This window comes from Paramisgurnus dabryanus, chromosome 1 (assembly GCF_030506205.2).
Source record: "Paramisgurnus dabryanus chromosome 1, PD_genome_1.1, whole genome shotgun sequence".
In the NCBI taxonomy this organism is placed as follows: Eukaryota; Metazoa; Chordata; class Actinopteri; order Cypriniformes; family Cobitidae; genus Paramisgurnus; species Paramisgurnus dabryanus.
The window spans coordinates 20,335,930-20,346,179 of record NC_133337.1 but is presented as its reverse complement, the minus strand read 5'-3'; the positions used below and the strand labels follow the sequence as shown (position 1 = coordinate 20,346,179).

At 34.9% G+C, this 10,250-nt stretch overlaps 1 long non-coding RNA gene across 2 annotated transcripts; it reads right to left on the bottom strand.

Moving 5' to 3' along the window:
• Positions 1-1,263: 1,263 nt before the first annotated feature.
• On the bottom strand, positions 1,264-4,705 carry LOC135749961 (uncharacterized). 2 transcript variants are annotated; one of them, XR_010532539.2, is made up of 5 exons: positions 4,510-4,705; positions 3,483-3,513; positions 3,102-3,256; positions 2,873-2,968; positions 1,264-1,869 (listed from the first exon to the last, which is right to left on the bottom strand). It is a non-coding gene; the product is annotated as an uncharacterized lncRNA (long non-coding RNA). The 2 variants fall into 2 exon arrangements; XR_010532538.2 differs by having other exon boundaries at positions 3,102-3,513.
• Positions 4,706-10,250: the final 5,545 nt, after the last annotated feature.

Here is a 10,250-nt window from a genome sequence, read left to right as displayed (position 1 = left end):
TACCCCTCCCCTCAATTTCACAGCATACTAAAAGACAAGAGTTTGTGTTTCTTCATCATCCATCTTCTTCTAAACTCTTAACTGCTTTTTGGCATGTTCTGTGTCATCATTGCAGTGTTTAGCTGCTTCTGACTCTAAAGTTTTTCTTATAAAATGGATATGCTGGATAAAGTTCCCCTATTTCTCATTGTATGAGTAAACCCATTTATAAAAATGGATAATGAATTATTTATAATCCTTTAGTTCCAAGGGATTTTCACAAAAAAGTTAAAAGTGATCAATCTTTGGTTCTATTTTGTAAGCCATTTTTGCATCCAACACCATGAACAGAATACAAATATCGGATTAACTAACTAACTGTTAGTCTGCGCTCCTAACATTTTCAGACAGGGGCTACAGTGCTCCTAGTAAAAATAGTTAGTCTGGAGCCCTGAGATCTCAGATTTTCTTAATGTTTAGCATAGTGAGTTTAAGACCATCAGATTTATGCTTTTAGTTGTTTAGAATCACTGTGGTGGTGTTGTATTTGTACAGCAGGAGCTCATGACTCCAGCAACAGGGAGCGGATTACAGTTGACGGGTTTATCTTTCACGGTCACTCGAGTGTTATCAAGGAATCTCATACTGAAGGGAAAAGACTTCCCCTACAGATTTTCTTATCGGATGAATTATAAATGTGCACTCAAGGATCAGACTCTTTATTCATGTCACTGCCACCTGTATCACTGAGACTGCAGGGCAGAACAGAGACACTGATAATGTGGAGTTTGGCATCAGTGCAGAGTCTTTTATCAATAAACTGAAAACCAGCGGTGATGTAGCTTCACTAGCACAAAACATTACAGAACACCCACATTTCTGTAATTTAAAGATGTTTCATCATTGAATGATGTGGAGGAATTTAGTTAGACTACAGTAAAAATGGTAGTGGCAAGTACACTGAAAAAAATTTGGAGTAGAATTTACTTGAAAAAAGTTAGGAAAGTTTTTTCACTTAGAAAATGTGAGTAATTTCAATAGCATTCCCAAGTAAAAACTAAACACAAGGAACTGTAGCTTTCATTAGAAAATCTCAAGTAAAGTTTACTTGGAATTTTCCAGTATATTGTATTGACTGTTTGTTTATATATTTTACTTAAGTAATGCTTATAAATTAATTTTTTTACACAATGATCCTAGTTATTTTATTTAAAATTTTGAGTAACCTTTACTTTAAATATATTTTAACATTACTTGATGTTGTTTATTTAAATGGTGTTCAATAAAATAACACTGACATACATTTTACTTGAATACTTTTATTTCTATAAGATTCCTTAAAGATGGGAACATGAAATAAAACAAATAGTAAAACTCCATCAGTTTTATGGTTCACTATAGTGAATTTACTCCAGTAAACCACACAGTCCATTAAAATGCATAAACATTTAAACATAAACATTACAGCAATGTCAGTTGCAGATATCAAAAACAAATGTGCAAATAGTCAAACTAGTAGCTGCCTTTCATTAGCTTATTTTAATTTCAATTAGATTAAATTAAGTGAAAAAAGACATCAAATAAAATAATTATTCTTCAGCAGAATAGTATTACTTAAAATGCATAAGAATGGCTATGTTAAATAGTACTGTAGTTGAAGTTGTTTTGTGAACAACATTTCTTGCATAAAACAAAACAATCAAAAAAAACCAACAACAAAAAAAACAGACATGCATTTGTGAGATTCTTACATCCCAGCAGCACCAGAGTTCCCTCAATGACAATGATGACATCAGACATACCGGCATCTTCTTCCACAGATCTGCTTAGTACGATGATTTTAATGACATGACTGAATAAGGTATCCTTAATCATGTCTCTGCTGATATCCTGTGAAATACACAAATCATTGCAAAGTGGTTAAAATACTGTACAGTATTCAGCAGTAACTGTATGATGTTAAGTTAAGTGAGACTCATATGCAATTATTACAGTAGAAAGAAACATGATGCTAATAAAGATAACTACATATATTTATAGTCAGGAGGGTGTAAACCTCTGGAAATTATAATTGGTGTAAATTGTTATGTCTTTTGGGAAACATTACACAATGGTTTCTAAAGACAATATATATAGTAGTCAACATTTGAAGTGGATCAAAAACATTCACCACATTTGTCCTAAAACAAGAACGAGTATTGGATATTAGTTTTTAAGAAAACTTTTAGAAAAGGTTTTGATCCACTTCAAATGTTGACTAGTGTACATTAAAGAAATATAAACAATCCTGTCCAAAAGTTAACATACACCTGACATTTAAATGTATGGTGCTGCGTTCTTGACCATCACTGAGTGTTCTTTAAGTAACAATGGTGTATAAGCTTTAAAATTTTCCTCAGTATGAAAAAATGGATCTTAGCATCATTGTCAGTGCTTGACAGGGTTCAAATATGCAGAAAAATTAAGCAAAAGGAAAAATTATGGAAGATTTACTTGTAGAGGGTGTAATGGCACAGGAATAAAAAGAACACGTAACACAAATAGAGTATATCAGTCAAACCACTACTGTCTACATCCAAAATAAAATAAAAATAGAAATGGATGTAGCTGTGTATGTAGCCAGCTAACTGCTAGCTGCTTCACTTATTGTATATCCATATCTGGACCCCGCCTCCCAGTAAGACATTAGATGATCCAAGACTTGTGCAATGATGACACCAGGCCATGCAAGGACTTCAAACAAAGTCAGCACTAGACTATTAATTGATTATTTATTTTTCTTTGATTTGTTTCAATTTATTGATCATTCAACATTGTGTTTTTGTAAAGCTGCCTTGTAACATTGTACACTGTAAAAAGTACTATACAAATAAATTTAATTTAACTGTACTACCTGGTGGTCTTCAATGAGCTCCTTAGCTGATTCTCCCAGGAAAGATAGGAGGCAGCGAATCACAACTTCTCACCTATCTTCAAGGCTATCTTCTTGCTGTTAAAAACAGAAGGAAAATACAGTGAACATTAAATGTGTATACATCTACATATAACATATTTACAGAGTCAGGAAGCAGCATATCATCACACAAGTAATTCCCAATTGTAAAAAAACATTTACATTTTACCTAGCTCAGTGAATCCAGCAAATGTTTAATTCTTATGCCAGCAACCCCAACCCTCATCTCAAACAAAGCCAGGAGTTTTGGGGTATAGAAGTCCAGCTTTTACAAGAATGTACGCTCCAAGGAAATTGTGGTGATTCTTCGGAAATCATTTTTATCTAAAACAAAGAAAATAAAATGTAACACAATCAAGTGATGATTAGAGTTGGATGCACTTAAGTGTATTAATAGCTGTACAGTAGTCTTCGGTTTGACTGAAAGCTGCATTTTTTACATTACCACCTCATGCTTTGGCACCTACAGTAAACAAACGATGCACATGTGAATGCATACTTATTGCTATATATCTGTGAGGTGTGCTGTAATAAAGTATTGCCAACATACCTTGCATTAGCTTGAATAGTGGGTGAAATATCTGTAAAAGAATGTAAGAAATGTTCACGTCAGCAAATATTTTTTTTAACAATTGTAAATATATTTACTGATCTTACTGACATGAGGTATGCTTACAACTAAACTTACCTTAACAATTCATTGACTGTGGTTATGCAGTTATGTAAATTAAACATTAATAATTTGCCGGTGTCATTCATGACATTCATTTTGAATAATTTATGATAATATTTTAAACTACACTAACGTTTTTACTCAAGAGTAACACCCACATATCTTTTAACAAATTAGAATCTCCAACTGCTTGTAGATATCAACCACGTGTAAAGTGGATGTTGGTCAGTAAAAGAACATCATGAAATAAAATACAGGCTTTACAACTTAAATAAGGTTGATTGTTAAGTAATTAACATTTATCTAAACAAGCATTTAGCATTGTGTAATTGCAAAAGTGTGCAACACCTTATCGATTTCTATATAACTTACCTATCTCATAGCCAATAGTATAGGTAAACAATATAAATGAAGTTCAAAGTAATATTTGCCTTGTACACGTTCATTTTAAAAAGTACCCTATCGTTAATCATGTGTGATTAATACGCGAAAAACAGGGTGATTATTACATTTCGGCACTTCGAACTTTTCTGGGACAGAATGCTCGACCACGACACGCAAAGCCTCGAACAAGGTTTGCGCGGATGTTTTTAAAATATTCGTCTGACAGGATTAACGTTATATATAAAACTTAAGACAATTGTTTTCTACAGAGATCGCGTTTGCTAATAACGGATGCAAATCCCAAACTCCATGTGTTTAACAAAACAAAACTAAGATTACGTTTTAACGTTATCCAAAAATCTGTTATCCAAAAACATAAACATGAACACTGTTAGCATCTGTAACTCGATAAAAGGAAACAATAGGCACAAACCACTGGGACTGCAGATAGCTTAATAACTCTACACTTTTAGCAAACATACCTCAATTAATTAATAAGAATATTAATAACTTAACTTACCGTGGTAAAATTCAAATTAGCCGTCCTGAAGTCTCCCTTCCTTTCCTCTGTCCGCGCCACTTCAGACTCGAAGTCAAATACGCATGCGCATCAATTATCTTGCTGTACTGAGTATATTTTACTTGAGTTGTTCATTTGTTGGTGTGATTTGATTAGATGGCGAACAATAAGTAAATATTACTTAGGAGATTGTATTTAAATTTACATACGTATTTTAGAACAATAAATGACAAAGAAACTGCAAGTAATGTACTGAATTACACATGCCATTTTTAAGTAAAAAGACAAACTACTATTTGCTTGTAAAACATACTTAAATAATGTTTCCATTATTTACAAGGTCAAAAAATCACTTTTTACAGTGTAGTAAATGGTGCATGACCTTTGGAGCAGCATGCATTCCATTATATGGGAATCTGGTAATCTTATCTCAAAATAATTGGCTACATTTTTTGAGTGGCAGCAAAGTCAGCCAATCAGTAATGAGATTGCAAGTTAAGCCAGTAGGGGAGCCAAATAGGTGCAAAACCACTTGTTTAAAATCCCCCACCCTAATAGAGCTATCTGAGAGAGGTTTTTAGGAAGCTTCTAAGGCATTACAGACCCAAACAAAAACATTTTTGTCTACATGTCACATCACAGAACAAGGATAAATACTCCGTTCAATCATTCTATGTCACCTTTAATCCAGGACTAGGCCTTATTATGTTGGGACATTTACATAGTTTTTACAAGCAAACCTTACAAAAGCATTAAAGATTGATAGTAAACAACAGCACTGATACAGTATAAGATATGTCATTACAATGTGTTTTTAAATAAAGGCAGCTAAAACATGAATTTTAGTCTGGGACTAGGATAAATCCTGTTAGGGACTCTGCTCCTTTATCTTCTGTCTGTCTGTCTGTGTCAGAAGTACAATTATTTAAAGGATCTCAAAGTTAATATACCATCCCAGTTTAGTCTCAAATGTAAATATTAAGAACAACAGGTCATATTCTTCTGTGAGACACTTTAGCTATCACAAGCACAGTGTTCAAGGTACAGTAAAGTAATGTGCACATGCTTGACTGATCTGGTCGAATTGATATTTTGCAGAAACCAAGAGATCGTGACAGAGCGTTTTTTTTTTACCTCACAACAGCCATAAAATCCACAGACACTGACTCCTATACTGCTGCAGAAATATTGTAGAGCTCTAAAATTTTTCAACTTTAACAGTTTACACCAACCTGATCTCACGAATTTCCGTGGCATAGACACGGAATTTTTTTGCTCATTTTTCCGTGGCATTCTCACGGATCTCCGCATATTACGGACTTTCTTTTCCGTGGCATTCTCACGGATTGGTAACTCAACTGTTTTGTCCTATTTTCTTACCATTGTCGCTTCGGTTTAGGGTTAGATTTACATAAAATGACATCCCTACCCAAACCCAACTCTAACCCCAACGCCAGGCAACAATTGATTAAAGTTTAGAAAATATAAAAGAATACATCAGAAAAAATAGTATAAACCAATACTTAAAGTGACAAACTAATGCAAACACCAAATCTAACCCTAAACCGAAGCGACAATGGTTTGAAAATAGGAAAAAGCAGTTGAGTAACCAATCCGTGAGAATGCCACGGAAAAGAAAGTCCGTGGCAGGGCCACGGAAATATGCGGAGATCCGTGAGAATGCCACGGAAAAAATTAGCAAAAAATTCCGTGACTATCCCACGGAACTTTGTGAGATCATGTTGGTTTACACATAACCAAAATGATCCCTTTAGATGTAGTGAATGGAAATTATGAAAAATTTTGGTAACACTTTACTTGAAGGGCTGTTCATAAGACATGACACCTGCCATGAACATGAAGAGATTTTATGCACATTTATGACAACTGTCAATAAGTGCCATTATGTCATTTTTAATGCTAAGATGACATTGTTTAAGATGGCTTTGTTATGAAAACTTGACATAAACCAATACATCATAACTTCATAAATCTGTCATAAACATGACAAAGCAGAATAATTATCATATTTAAGAAACTACCTGGCTTTATGGGTTAACATTACATTAAACTGTCATTTAAATGTCAATAAGTGTTAATACTATGTCAAATAATTTTAATACCTTAACAAAATGGAACAGAAATGTTAAAAGATTATACTTCACTTTATGTATATGCACAATACATAAAAAACTGACAACTAACAGAACTTGTTCTTCCTCACACAGAGGGTTCTGAAATGTTCTAACATAGAATAAAAAATTAACAAAAACATTAAATCAATTGAATGTAATTAACTTTGCCACAATATGGACCCAACGCTGCATGCTTAATTCATTATTGTACTGTTTTCATTTAATTTTAGGTGAATCGGTCTCCAAATGCAAAACATTATGAACTAAAGAATATTCATGATTTTGTTATAAAACAATTTGACAGAGTATTAACACTTAATGACATTTTAATGCCAAATTTAAATTGTACAACTGTGGTTGAGGTCAAGAAAAATATTCATGACGCTATTATAAAACTATATGACAGAGTATTAACACTTAATAACATTTTAATGACAAATTTAACTTTTCAAATTTCACTGGTAAAAAGTGGTCAGTTATGTTGTCTGGGTAATGTCAAGTTGACATGACAAGTTAGCTTAATGTCAAGTTGTGATAACAAAGACATCTCAGACAATGTCATCTTTGCATTAAAATGGCATAATTAAAAGAATGACACTTGAAAGTTATCATAAATGTGCATAAAAGCACTTTCATGTTCATAACGTGTCATATCATGATTATGAAGGTGTCATGTCAGTCTTATGACTTTGGAACAGTTTATGACAGTAATAGTTTGATATCTTAAAATACTTTCTAGTTAGGCAACTTGCTAGGCAGAACAGAACTTTGTTCATTCCAAATTCAGGTTTTTTCTGTGATAGGAACACTTCTGAAAACTTGGGGTGAACTTCCATATAACCATTTACAAAATAAATTAAAATGTGAATGAAATTCAATAAACCATTACTGAAAATCATTCCTTATACCTACAGAGAACCTCCAAAAACAATTTATATAGAAAACTGCTAGTTGTCCACTGTGCTGACTCATTTATAGTAGCACTACTTTAAAAGAATGAAGAGAAACAGTGTATGGGATATATTTCCCCCTAGGGACAAAACATTACTAGCATTTTCCATTAATGAGCCGTGCAGTTTAGTTTTATGTTTCAGCTCTTTAGAAGAGGAAAAGCAGAAAAATCAGACTTATGAATCCAATTCTGCTTCTTCTACACACAGACATATTAGATAAACTAGAAATAGCCGGCTTATGATGTTCCCATGTGTGCAGTTTAAGAGAACCGTGAGGTTTAATTGCTTTTATATTCATGTGAGTTTTTAATTAAACTTCCAGACCTAATGTCCAGGTTTTTTGCTGTAGGGCTCAGTTAAAATATGTGTATAGTAATCCACTGATGATATGAGGTCTAAATCCTTTTATAAGTATCACCAAAGCCAAACAGCCTAAAAGATTCAGTTTTTGATTCAAGGTTTTGGAAGTTTCGTTTTCAGCTGTGTTTTATCCTGTTCAGTGCTGTCAAAGCTGAGAGAACAAAATCATTCTGATGTGTTTGCTGGACCCTAAACCCCAAACCAAAAGAACAACTTACTTTTTCAACTTGACTGACACTATTCCGATACAATCCAGTTCCTTTGCAATGTCTACTCCGAGCTGTCTAAATCTAACATGCGTTTAATGCATTTTGGTGTCTGAAATTTTGCCACAGGCCATGCAGAGGGACGGGGAGGACATCAACATCACAGAGGTCATGGACTGTTGGACACCTCAGATAGGCTACCCTGTGGTCAACATCAGACAAGACTGTCACTATCTGACAGGAGTAGTTTATCTATGACACAAATGTCAAGAACCGAGATCCTGAGCTACTCAACATAAGGTAGTCCATCATATCTCAACATACGCTGACCATAGACTGTAAAAAAAGATGGACGACGCCTGTTCGCTCCCTTCCATTGGTGAAAAGTGAAGCCGCCAGTGTCCCGATATGGCGCTGACATCTTGGGTCTTGAGTCTGCGCCGTAGCGATTTCGGGACCAGTCACGCGCAGTAGTGAGCAGGAAGTGAGGCCACGATATCAAAACCCCGCCCTCGCTCTCGCAGAATGCGCATATCACACGATATCACAGCTGTCAATCATGACGTGACACCACCGTTTTTATATCATTAAATAACTAACTAAACACAAACTTATTTTAAAAACAAACATTTGAATTTACATTAGTGTGATAAAAACTACAATACAGAAACCAGGTTCGGAAAAAAGATAATTGAAGTGTAATTCATTTTTTTAGTTGGTCTCAAGTCCCATTGAATAAAATGGGGAGGCGGGGTTTATGACCTATACTGGGACCAGTCACTGGGGGGCGATCGAGACATTTTGACTTCACTTTTCAGAGCTTGTGCGGCACGCTTGACGCTGACGCAGTGGTGTTGAATCCAGAAATCCGAAAAAAAACATGCGATGCCCTTTAATCAGATCAAGCTCAGAAAGAAACAAAACATTAATTTGAGGACATCAGCAAAAACACAAAGCGTGTGGGATGTAATCTGTTTGTTAATCTGTCTGTTACTTTTGTCCAAAGTAAATTTTATTTAGAGAGAAATTGAACTGAATCATGATAATGAAAAACAATTCTGATTGGTCACTGCAGATGAAGCTCATCACAGTCCTCGTTTTTGTGGGTCCACTTGCCCTGCGCCTTGACCCACCTGATGTTCAATACAAAACACACAGACATAACACACAGACATTTCATTTGTTTCGGGCACCTTCATCTTGATCCTTTCCTCCTACTCAAGTGTGTTTTCTGAAAGCACGCGGCCTTCTGCGGAGGCGTTTGAAGCACTAGGAAACAAAGCAAAACCACTATCACTGTATTTTATGACTCGGGGCCATATCTTTCCTGTTTGAGCCCTAAGGTGGGATTTTTAGCTGAAAAGCAGACAACCTGCCAAAATGCAGGTGATTTTGGCACCACTGGAAATGTTAATGTAAAGGTGTAACACCTCAGCTGAGGCTTCAAGACGGCCTAGCAAAAATGTGCTGACAGAAACATCGGCAGCAACAAAAGAGAAGGAGATCAGTTTGAATGTATTTCACACCCCGTCTGTTTCATGCACACTGCCATGTGGTTAAACTTTATTGAGGACTTGCTGTCCTGCTGGACAATAGAAAGACATTTTGTCCATTTCGTTGTGCTTGAAACACATGCAGCACTGTGATATTCTGTTAAAGCATCTTCGCCAGCAACCCTACCAAGATTTCTAACCCACACTTGAAGTATAGATTTCATCTTTCAAACAGTAATATTATGGGTTAAATACGACATATGCTCTGCATCTGTCACCAGCAATCAAAAATCTTTACTCGCCTCTCATAGGTTGTTAAGAAAAGATGTTTTATGCAATGCATTTACCAGGCAAGCATTCTGCAAGTGCACATTTTATGTTCACATTGTTCAGCATATAAAACATGCATTTGCTAGAGACAGCAGAGTCCATAAATGGTGTAAAATATTAAGTTATACATTTTATAAATTTTATACTGGATTGGTGGGACTCAAGTAATCTGTCTAGAGGTCATTTCAACAGTCAACGTTTTCTTTATTAACGCTATGTAGTGTTTTACCTGACTTTCATATGATTTTAACACCCCTGCAAGCA